This window comes from Styela clava, chromosome 9 (assembly GCF_964204865.1).
Source record: "Styela clava chromosome 9, kaStyClav1.hap1.2, whole genome shotgun sequence".
Taxonomy (NCBI): domain Eukaryota; kingdom Metazoa; phylum Chordata; class Ascidiacea; order Stolidobranchia; family Styelidae; genus Styela; species Styela clava.
The window spans coordinates 22,266,842-22,279,442 of NC_135258.1; positions in this window are offsets into that span (position 1 = coordinate 22,266,842).

Below are 12,601 nucleotides of genomic sequence, written 5' to 3' on the forward strand. Positions count from 1 at the left end.
GCCTGAAATTCTTTACCGGTACCTTTAGAAACAGATTGTTGTATGGAATAAATCATAACGATGGAATATACCCTGTTTTACAGACGCCAACTTGCAAAAGCACTCTTGAACTAGCCCCGAAAATTTTGCAATGGTAAAGTATAGGAAGATTTTTCTGGGGGTTAAAGGTCGGGGAAAGGTCCATGCATATGGAATACTAGATAAAAAATGTATATAAAATATAAAACAATAAAAAATAGGACAATCCAGTCCCGCCACAATCTGTTCATAATTACCGATTGCTGTAGTTTGTGCAATGTTTCCAAGAATGTATTCATAAGACTTTTTAAACTGCCCCTGTATTTCATTTGTTTCTATACTAAACCCACCAATTCAGTCCTAACTTGGACGCTACCCATTACTAGTCTATGAACCATGGGATGCGGTACCGGTAGTCACGCAGGACTCCCAGTCCTCTGACATTCGTCAACCATATAAGTTTAAATATCACAAAGGAGAACCAAGTCATAGAAAAGCCATCTCTGAGTGATTCCATTTTTGTATGTTAAATGGGCTTTTGGAACTAGGTGAGGTACGATAACGGCAATGCGAAGGCGGAATACCGTTAATAATAGATCACTTGACAATATGTTATAACTTTGGAAGCACGAATATTACCGCCATCACCAGTGAAATGCCATCCAAAAGCCCTTTGAAACGAGCAACGTACCACTCTATCGCCTTACACAAGCCTGAATATGTGCAGTGTTTGTCTGAGCGACCAAAATCAAAACAATAAAATTCAAAGGTCGGGGAAAGGTCCATTGGTATTCATTTCTCGCGACGTCTTGTCTCTTTCAGAAGTGCATCTGCAGACTGTTTTAGGGGTTATACAAGAACTAGATGCTACTTTGCATTTTATTAGTTTCCCGCCTACAATGCCAGTGAAAATATAAAATCTTTCAGACTTGAAATAAAAACCTTGAAATCTGGAATAACTACGGAACAGTTTAAAAGTGCTTTCAATGTGGTTAATTAAAGCTGTTAGCAAAATACAGCAATATCAGAGTGGAATTCCGTCCAAACTTTTTGGAACCGTAAAATAATTTGCCGCATCATCCTAGATGTAATTGATATGCGTGTTTTCGTACTCTAATTTCATAAAATCGGATGCCATAAAAAGTCCCTGATGGAATTGCTGTAGAAGTAAAGCCCAAAACTACACCAACACAAACAGAAGCTTATAGGCCAAGAGACGACACGACGCCCTGAAAAACGCCTAGAAAATGAGTTTCGTAGCGCACATAAGTTAACTACTACCTGGAAATAATTCTAAAATGTTCCTTTGAAATTTAGTAACAAATAACAACTTGTTCCCATTTCTAAAAGTTGCACGTTTTACGTAAAAGACGCTTTTACTACAAGAAATATGTGCTACATCTGTCCTATATCCTCTACTTTTCAACATTGCAACATTAACAAATGAAGGCAGACTTCTGCATGACGTAAGAATTAAATTTGATCAGATGTTAGCGTGCGGATGAATCACAGTTATTACTAATCTATCTTGCGTTGAGTTGAGAAGCCTATCTAACCTTCGCCCTTATTAGTTATATTACGCTAAGACGTCGTTAAAAATTATGGGTAAGTTATTATATACTTGTAGATTCTTACCATGGATATCGGCAGTGGGGGCCTTGAAATCGCCCAGAAAATGAGTTTCGTAGCGCACATCTGGTAACCAAATAAAATATTTAGTTTTGTATGAAAATGAACTATCTTAGCCCATAGGTTCTCAAAGTGCTCCGTGCGGAGCCTCAGGGCTCCGTGAAAGAAACCTAGGGACTCCACAAACTAATCGATTACTGACTCGCTAATTTTGTAACTGTCCAAAGAAGCAATAACAACATTAATGAAATTTGACAACTGTGGCGTCAAATTATGACAAAATTGCGGCAATTCAATTATATATATATATGACATTATCTATGAGCAGCAGCGCAGCCAGGATTTTTGAATAGAGAGCCGGTTTAAAATTTGGAATCGAAAATTACCGCGCAACATTCTTCGCAATTAGGCCACTCGTTGAAAAAAGACATTTTAAGCGGGTAACTGGTTTTCCGTTGCATAAAATATTCAAACCGTGGCCGATGCGAACATTTATATTGTCTTGTCAGATTTATTCAAATGTGTTCATTGTTTCTCGCCTTTGAGTTGAGAATACTGTTACCATAAATGAAATATTATTATTCTAAAATGACATCAAACACGTGCTAAACTGACAACTTAAATAGATTGAAATCATATTTTCGCGATATTTTGATTCGTTAAATTTGTGTTGTTTTTTCAGCCCTCAAGATTATTTTTAAGCAAAATATCGCCATTCCGAAAATCCCAAGGTCGGCGTAAAAATATCAATGAGTACAATTTATAATTGAGCAGTTCATGATCGATGCATTCATTGTTTATTGGTTTAATTGTGTTGGATGTAACTGTGGTTGAGTCGACTTACGACTATAGAAAATCATTACTTATCAAAACTGCCTCGAGATTGCTAGAACAAAACTTATGTCCGTTCCGTTTTAGGTTTTAGTTTTAATATTTTATAATGCCGCTTTTCAATCAAGAAATTTGGGTTGCGGATCCACTTCTTTATTAATTATTTTTATCATCTCGTCGTCGATAAATATAATATACTAACTTGTTTTTCACACTGAACTCACAATTTTGCACGAGAACAAAAAAGTAATTTTTTATCGTCGTGTTCGTGGAACAAAATATTCGTGGAAAGCCTTTAATATCAGGGCCGGATTATGTTTTTATATGCCCTAAGCAAGTCAGACTGGTGTTTTATATGTTATTGTCCTATATAAACAGGGTTGCCATCTACTGAGAGCCAAAAATAAGCACGGGTGTCAAAATATAATTATTATTTTTTTGGGGGTAAAAAAGGGGAGCGTAAAAAAGGCCACGACTGTACGGCTGGGGTTCAGTGATTATCTGTCAGTCTGGACCAAAGTTTTGATTTTTTAAGGTTCATAATTGTGTTGTTAGAAAGACTGATGCTGGAAAATTAATTTTTATATCAGGAGAAATGACTTCCAAAACTTGCAGCATACATTCGCGAAAAAATTCCCTTTCGACAAACGGGCGATTCTTTTTAGCGATGTCGTGGGCTACAATATAACTGGCCAATAATGTGGATTCACTTTCATTTGACTTTTTTTTTTTAACATGTTTGACTTTTGTATGAATTTAGCGATGAATTAAATTAAAAAAAAATGGCGCCTAGTGTTGTATTTCTTCAGAACTGGAATATTTTGTTGGCAAGGAAGACAAATCGCTTGAATTGTTACGAATATGCACGTGCTTAAACTGTGATAATGATGTAACAATTGCTGGTATCTAAAACGTAAAAACATAAAGTTTTAAAGGTATTAGAATTTATTTACGGTTAAAGTTTACCCGTTAAACTATTTCACTTAAGTTCGGCGTGCCATTTTAAATCGTTACGCGGGCCGTAACCGCATAGCTCTTAGCCTTTCGACTGTTTGACATTAGCAAATTTCTTCATATTCGAAAAGGAACTAACTAATGCTTACTCATTGTCCAAAATATGGTTTGTTCCTAAAAAACAGTATCCCTAAACGCTAACAGCAATTATTGTAACTGTGTCACAGTTTGCCTGGTAATACTGCAAACCTTGCCGTTAACAGAAACAGTTCGCGCTGAGAGTAAGGATGCCAAGTATGAGTACTTACAAGTATTCGATTTTTATCCGATTCCTAAATTTTCGATTCCGATTCTCGATTCCTCGACATATTACCGAAAAAATATACCCACCCAAGCAATACCATATGAAATCAAGCAAGACAGCGATGTTCAAATTCTGGACGGACAAGAAGGCCGAAACTACCGTAGTATGGGTATCCAATCTGCCACATGAGACAAAACCGCACAAAAAAAACGAATCCCTCAGAACTCACAGAGATTTTTAAAATAAATAAACGTTAAAGCCTACTAGCGATATTTATAATATATATATTATATATAGTTAAGTTTGCGGTGTCGTAGCAACTCAACATAGCAGTGAAGCAGTTTATACATATATATATATGTGAAGAAATTGCCACAAAACGTTACACATTGTTTGCAATCCAAGTTTCAAACTCGAGAATCGATTCCGGTGCATCGGAATCGATTCTAGTCGATTCCGCGAAGAATCGATTTTGTAATCGAATCCGGACTCGATTCCGCCATCCCTAGCTGAGAGTGAGAGAGTCCAAGACATGAGGTCACGGTAAAAGGTGGATAATTGTACGTCACAATAATAACACAGCAAAACGCGAATAATGATAAACAGAGTCCGTCATTTCTACGGAAGCTTTGTACGCAAAACAAAAACGAGTCTTCCATGTTTCTAAGACAAAATAAGCAATGAAACTCAAAAATAAGCACTTTTCTTAGAAATAAGCACATCGTAACTTTATAAGACGCAGGCTAGAAAATAAGCACAAATCTTAGAAATAAGCACGATATGGCAACCCTAAGACTTTCAGTATTTTTCCATTACTAAATTCGGGGCAGAATTACGACTATTTTTCATGATTTTTGTGCAAAAACAGTTGCAGGCTAAAATAAATCTCCGCTGGTTTCTATTTTCAGTGCTTTCCTGTTCCAGTGTTTTTCTATATTATTTTTTCATTACATCTCAAATTTTCCCTCAGCTGATTTTTATTGCGCCCAGTTCTGAATGTTTCCGTACTCTGTGGGCTTTTTCCATTGGTAAATTTTGTCGCTCATCTTTCTATCTCGCTGTCTACCTGGTGCTGCAGGTTTCTATTTTCAGTGCTTTCCTCCTGTTCTCCAGTGTTTTTCTATATTATTTTTTCATTACATCTCGAATTTTTCCTCAGCTGATTCTTATTGAGATCTCTTTACTCATAACATTATCCTACTTACCACTTACCCATACAGTTCTGAATGTTTCCGTACTTACCATTCCTATCTTCCGCCCTGAGGTTCTGCTGCTGCATGCTGATTTCTTCTCTATCGCTGAGCTTCGATGATCTCGCCCTGATCGCTATAGGCCAGTAGGGATGGCGGAATCGAGTCCGGATTCGATTACAGAATCGATTCTTCGCGGAATCGACTAGAATCGATTCCGATGCACCGGAATCGATTCTCGAGTTTGAAACTTGGATTGCAAATAATGTGTAACGTTTTGTGGCAATTTCTTCACATATATATATGTATAAACTGCTTCACTGCTATGTTGAGTTGCTACGACACCGCAAACTTCACTATATATAATATATATATTATAAATATCGCTAGTAGGTTTTACCGTTTATTTATTTTAAAAATTTCTGTGAGTTCTGAGGAATTCGTTTTTTTTTTGTGCGGTTTTGTCTCATGTGGCAGATTGGATACCCATACTACTTAGTTTCGGCCTTCTTGTCCGTCCAGAATTTGAACATCGCTGTCTTGCTTGATTTCATATGGTATTGCTTGGGTGGGTATATTTTTTCGGTAATATGTCGTGGAATCGAGATTCGGAATCGAGAATCGGATTCGAAAATTTAGGAATCGGATAAGAATCGAATACTTGTAAGTACTCATACTTGGCATCCTCATAGGCCAGCCATCCCGCTGATCGATTTTCGTTTTCTTTCGATTACGAAAAACAAAAACGAGTCTTCCATGTTTCTAAGACAAAATAAGCAAGTAACTCAAAAATAAGCACCTTTCTTAGAAATAAGCACATCGCAACTTTGAGAAACCTAGGGACTCCACAAACTAATCGATTACTGACTCGCTAATTTTGTAACTGTCCAAAGAAGCAATAACAACATTAATGAAATTTGACAACTGTGGCGTCAAATTATGATAACACTGCGGCAATTCAATTATATATATGACATTATCTATAAGCAGCAGCGCAGCCAGGATTTTTAAATAGAGAGCCGGTTTAAAATTTGGAATTGAAAATTACCGCGCAACATTCTTCGCAATTAGGCCACTCGTTGAAAAAAGACATTTTAAACGGGTAACAAGTTTTCCGTTCCATAAAATATTCAATCCGTGGCCGATGCGAACATTTATAATGTCTTGTCAGATTTATTCAAATGTGTTCATTGTTACTCGCCTTTGAGTTGAGAATACTGTTACCATAAATGAAATATTATTATTCTAAAATGACATCAAACACGTGCTAAACTGACAGCTTAAATAGATTGAAATCATATTTTCGCGATATTTTGATTCGTTAAATTTGTGTTGTTTTTTCAGCCCTCAAGATTATTTTTAAGCAAAATATCGCCATTCCGAAAATCCCAAGGTCGGCGTAAAGATATCAATGAGTACAATTTATAATTGAGCAGTTCATGACCGATGCATTCATTGTTTATTGGTTTAATTGTGTTGGATGTAACTGTGGTTGAGTCGACTTACGACTATAGAAAATCATTATTTATCAAAACTGCCTCGAGATTGCTAGAACAAAACTTATGTCCGTTCCGTTTTAGGTTTTAATATTTTATAATGCCGCTTTTCAATCAAGAAATTATTTTTATCATCTCGTCGTCGATAAATATAATATACTAACTTGTTTTTCACACTGAACTCACAATTTTGCACGAGAACAAAAAAGTAATTTTTATCGTCGTGTTCGTGGAACAAAATATTCGTGGAAAGCCTTTAATATCAGGGCCGGATTGTGTTTTGTATGTGCCCTAAGCAAGTCAGACTGGTGTTTTCTATGTTATTGTCTTATATAAACAGGGTTGCCATCTACTGAGAGCCAAAAATAAGCACGGGTGTCAAAATATAATTACTATTTTGTTAGGGGGTAGAAAAGGGGAGCGTAAAAAAGGCCACGACTGTACGGCTGGGGTTCAGTGATTATCTGTCAGTCTGGACCGAAGTTTTGATTTTTTAAGGTTCATAATTGTGTTGTTAGAAAGACTGATGCTGGAAAATTTACTTTTTATATCAGGAGAAATGACTTCCAAAACTTGCAGCATACATTCGCGAAAAAATTCCCTTTCGACAAACGGGCGATTCTTTTTAGCGATGTCGTGGGCTACAATATAACTGGCCAATAATGTGGATTCACTTTCATTTGACATTTTTTTTAACATGTTTGACTTTTGTATGAATTTAGCGATGAATTAAATTTAAAAAAAAGGGCGCCTAGTGTTGTATTTCTTCAGAACTGGAATATTTTGTTGGCAAGGAAGACAAATCGCTTGAATTGTTACGAATATGCACGTGCTTAAACTGTGATAATGATGTAATAATTGCTGGTATCTAAAACGTAAAAACATAAAGTTTTAAAGGTATTAGTATTTATTTACGGTTAAAGTTCACCCGTTAAACTATTTCCCTTACGTTCGGCGTGCCATTTTAAATCGTTACGCGGGCCGTAACCGCATAGCTCTTAGCCTTTCGACTGTTTGACATTAGCAAATTTCTTTATATTCGAAAAGGAACTAACTAATGCTTACTCATTGTCTAAAATATGGTTTGTTCCTAAAAACAGTATCCCTAAACACTAACAGCAACTATTGTAACTGTGTCACAGTTTGCCTGGTGATACTGCAAACCTTGCCGTTAACAGAAACAGTTCGCGCTGAGAGTGAGAGAGTCCAAGACATGAGGTCACGGTAATAGGTGGATAATTGAAACGTCACAATAATAACACAGCAAAGCGCGAATAATGATAAACAGAGTCCGTCATTTCTACGGAAGCTTTGTACGCAAAACAAAAACGAGTCTTCCATGTTCTAAGACAAAATAAGCAAGTAACTCAAAAATAAGCACTTTTCTCAGAAATAAGCACATCGTAACTTTATAAGACGCATAGGCTAGAAAATAAGCACAAATCTTAGAAATAAGCACGATACGGCAACCCTAAGACTTTCAGTATTTTTCCATTACTAAATTCGGGGCAGAATCACGACTATTTTTCATGATTTTTGTGCAAAAACAGTTGCAGGCTAAAATAAACCTCCGCTGGTTTCTATTTTCAGTGCTTTCCTCTTCCAGTGTTTTTCTATATTATTTTTTCATTCATTAACATGTCAAATTTTTCCTCAGCTGGTTTTTATTGCGCCCAGTTCTGAATGTTTCCGTACTCTGTGGGCTTTTTCCATTGGTAAATTTTGACGCTCTTCTTTCTATGTCTACCTGATGCTGCTTTTTGGACACGTAGTGGACATAACGATCGTTTCAATATTATGTTGTTGTTGTTCTTTGACAGTTGACACGTTTCTAAAAAGTCGCTTTTCTCTTCGAATACTGGACCAATTGATTTGAAATTTTCAGTGATTAAAGATAAAAATTTTCTCCAGAAGGCTATTACTTTTTTTTTCGCTATGACGTCATCAAAATTATGTGACTCTACGTGTCCATATATTTGAGCATAGCTCTCTTGTCTATTTTCATTTCATTTTTCTATTTTCAGTGTTTTCCTCCTGTTCTCCAGTGTTTTTCTATATTATTTTTTCATTACATCTCAAATTTTTCCTCAGCTGATTCTTATTGAGATCTCCTTACTCATAAACATTATCTACTTACTACTTTACCCATACAGTTCTGAATGTTTCCCCGTACTTACCATTCTCCTATCTTCCGCCCTGAGGTTCTGCTGCTGCATGCTGATTTCTTCTCTATCGCTGAGCTTCGATGATCTCGCCCTGATCGCTGTTGGCGAGCCATCCCGCTGATCGATTTTCGTTTCCTTTCGATTATTTCCTTTTCATCTCTGCTCTACTTGGCTGTTGCTGTTGCCTTCTCGCCCGACCTCTTGTCTCCATTTTTACTCCACACCCTCTCACTCCAATGCTGGCTCCTATTTATTTCCTTTTTCATCTCTACTCTCTTCCTCGATGACTATTTATGACCTATTTATTTCCTTTTTCATCTCTACTCTCTTCCTTGATGACTTCCTCCACTCTCTCTTATCTCCATTTTTACTCCACACCCTCTCACTCCAATGCTGGCTGGTTTTTATTTCCTTTTCATCTCTGCTCTTTTTTTGGTTGCTGCTCTCACCTGACCCTTTTCCCACTTAACTGCTCTCGCTTTGCTATCTTTCGCCCCGGTGTCTGCTGGCACCTATTTATTTCCTTTTTCATCTCTGCTCTCTTCCTCGATGACTTTTTACTCCACACCCTCTCACTCCAATGCTGGCTGGCTTCTATTTATTTCCTTTTCATGTCTGCTCTCTTCTTGGCTGCTGCTCTCACCTGACCCCTTTCCCACTTAACTGCTCTCGCTTTGCTATCTTTCGCCCGGTGTCTCCATTTTTACTCCACGCCCTCTCACTCCAATGCTGGCTGGCTTCTATTTATTTCCTTTTCATCTCTGCTCTCTTCTTGGCTGCTGCTCTGACCCGACCCTTTTCCCACTTAACTGCTCTCCTACCCTGATCGCTTGACCATGCCGCTGACCGATTTTTGCTGACTCCCATGCTGGCTCCTATTTATTTCCTTTTCATCTCTGCTCTCTGCTCATTGAAAGAGGTTCGCCATCTCTGCGTTAGAGGCTTGGGCTGCTGTATTCGAGAACGCTTCATTGAAATCATAGTCAATTTTATTTTTTCCATTCAGTAGAAAAAATAACACAAGAAGAAATAGAAAAATAAATAATATTCAACACACATTGTACTGGAGAATGGAAGCCGCATATTCAGTCATATAAGGAGAGAGTAATAAGAAATTGAGAAAATTTGTAATACAATAATTGCATAATATGCCAATTATCACAAGTATACAATATTTATATTGTACTGGTTATTAGGAACAGTTCAACAACCTTATTTATTACCTTTTTAGGCGAGTGTATGAAAACAGCAACAGAACCACTTCAAGACAGATTGTTTCAAACATGGGAAGTCAAAAAATATTCTGTTGATAGGACGTGTTTCATTTGCTTTTGAATACACATAAATAGCATGTGGGATTGCTCAGCGCATTGTTTCAACTTCAGAATTCGAATATGACTTATTTACTGATTAAAGGACAATAATTACAGTAATAAACATTTGTCATAAAAGTGCTTTGAAATTGAGAAAATTAGTTGCAGTAAAGTAATAAGTACATAATATATCAACTATTGCAATTACACAACATTTACTAGATCATTACGGTGGTTTGATGACCTTTCACATTCTTATTTTATCAGATGGTGTTATAAAAACACTTCATGTGAAATAAGAAATGGGCTTTTACGATGTCTGCCCGATTCTTGAAACATTTCAGTCATTTAAATGTTGTTTTCATTGTTTCGGACTGTGCATGATATGCTGTTGCATGGAAAGAGTTTCTTTCGCCAGTCTTTGAATGAACAGAGGACAGCTACCAAGTCTATATTTATGTTAATGTCATAAATAAAATGATGTACTAATGTTAAATATCCTCTGTATGCAAATCCAACGAAATTGGTGATTGTATCTGCACAAACACAAATCACGGTTGTGATTGGTACACGTTTATTCAAGAAATCAAGTTGAGTCGTCTCTTCCGAGACTGTTGCTCTCATTGACCGCCTATGCTTCAATAATGGGTATATAAACAAGGACAATAAAATAACTTGCATTATGCAAAATGCAACTCCTTTGAAAATCCATGACAAACGATTAAATGGGTTTTCCACGACAGCGCAAGCAAGTCTTGTTCCGACAGATTTTTCTGTGATGTTGACCAGAATGATAGTTCCAATACAACCTAGAGATATTGTAACAGGCATCGAGAAGCTGAGAAAGCGGTGACGTTAAATCGCTTAGTACAGGAGGCCAGTAAAAACTCTTTGGCGCAGCCATAATATAATATATAGTGAAGACAGTGCAAGCCCTTAGGTAATGACTCGGAATTCAAATGCTATAAAGCAGTCTGTACTGTTTTCGTTTTGCAATTTTTCTTCTAAAGGTATTCCAACTCGCAAAAATGTCATAACTGCAGCAAATACGCAAAGAAATTGAATTGAAGATGCATGCATGCTGTTTTCCCACTTTTTGCACCGAAGGCATTCTCCTCGAATCCAAAGTACAATCTGACACATTGCCAAATAAAGTGAGAGTGCAGACATGATTGCTGTCCTCTCCGCTTCGAAGTCATGATTATCCACTACTGTTTACCTTGGTACTGATTTCACAGTGTCCAGAAATTGCAGTATTTACAAATACCGACTTCGACAAACCGGAACCGACTTCTTAAACGGAAGCAAGACAAACGCAGAATGCGTTCTTTCCCCCGTCAATCACGCAAGAGGCTGATTGACATTTTGTTTGCAATAATTGCCTTCTGCTGTAACAGAAGATTAACACATTCTCTATCACTCATGAGTCATAGAGAATACTCGCATATTTCACTCACCATGTATCTTGTCAGTGAACTCGAATCGAAAGCATGGCGAATACTTAATGCGTCATCTGGTCCATCTGAGTACACAAAACATTGATTTGTTTGTCTGCAGTGAATACATGTTACTGTCACAGAAGTCTGACACATAGAATATTTCACATTCTCATGGACAATGCCTGCGATCTTCATTCATTGCGTAGGTGTACCGGTATGCAATATCATTAGTGAAAATTAATGATCTTAAGAGCTTTTAATCGCGGTTTAATATACATTGTCTCGTTTTTTTTTGAGTCGTCTCATCCATGGCTTTGTTTGGAGAACCTCTTTCGACCAAAGTCATCAATTAATAATACGTCGTCTCAGTGACAACATTATTTATATATATATGTAATGTGGACCATATGGACCTTACCCCGACCTTTGACCCCCGGAAAATTCTTCCTATACTTTACCATTGGAAAATTTTCGAGACTATTTTAAGAGTGCTTTTGCGAGTTGGCGCATGTAAAATGGGGTATGTATTTCAAACCATCGTTAGGATTCATCGCACACAATAGTCTGTTTTTTAAAAGTACTGGTAAATAATTTTAGCCTAGTCTATCACAGCTATTTTTACACTAATTTTTTATTACTGCAATTAAATTAAAACTCCTTGGAAACCAGAGTGATCATTGAATTATCTGATTTATATTTAGGTTTCCGAAACACAACTGAAAACTAACGAATAGAGTCCAAAAACGCGAAAACGAGGTAATGTTTACAACCACGCTTGAAAATCTGTCTGGGTGAGAAAAGTGTCTGAGCGGATGCGAAAAGGGAGCATTGTTACGTCACCTTTTGCATCTTGCTGATTGGCCAATGTCACGAAGTAAACAAAGAAGTCGATAGTCGATGCTCGGGGAAAGGTCCATAGAGGACTTGCACTTATCACGTGACTTTGTTTACGCCGCCATTTTGGACTGCAAAAAAACAAAAACGTACAGACCTCGCTCCTGTCAGTTCCAAATCTTGATATTCGTTTCCGTTGTGCTGGGCTGTTAAAAATGGTTATTTCGTATTGTGTTGTATGTACAAACAACTAAATGGATCTTCAGTCACATTCCATTGTTTTCAAAAGATCCGGAACGTCGCGCAAGGTGGGTATCATCTATTGGGAGAACTGGTTGGTGTCCCAGCCATCTTGCTCGTGTTTGGGGACAGCGCTTCGTTGGTGGTGGGTGATGATCAGGAGCGGACACTTTCCATAATTTTTTTTT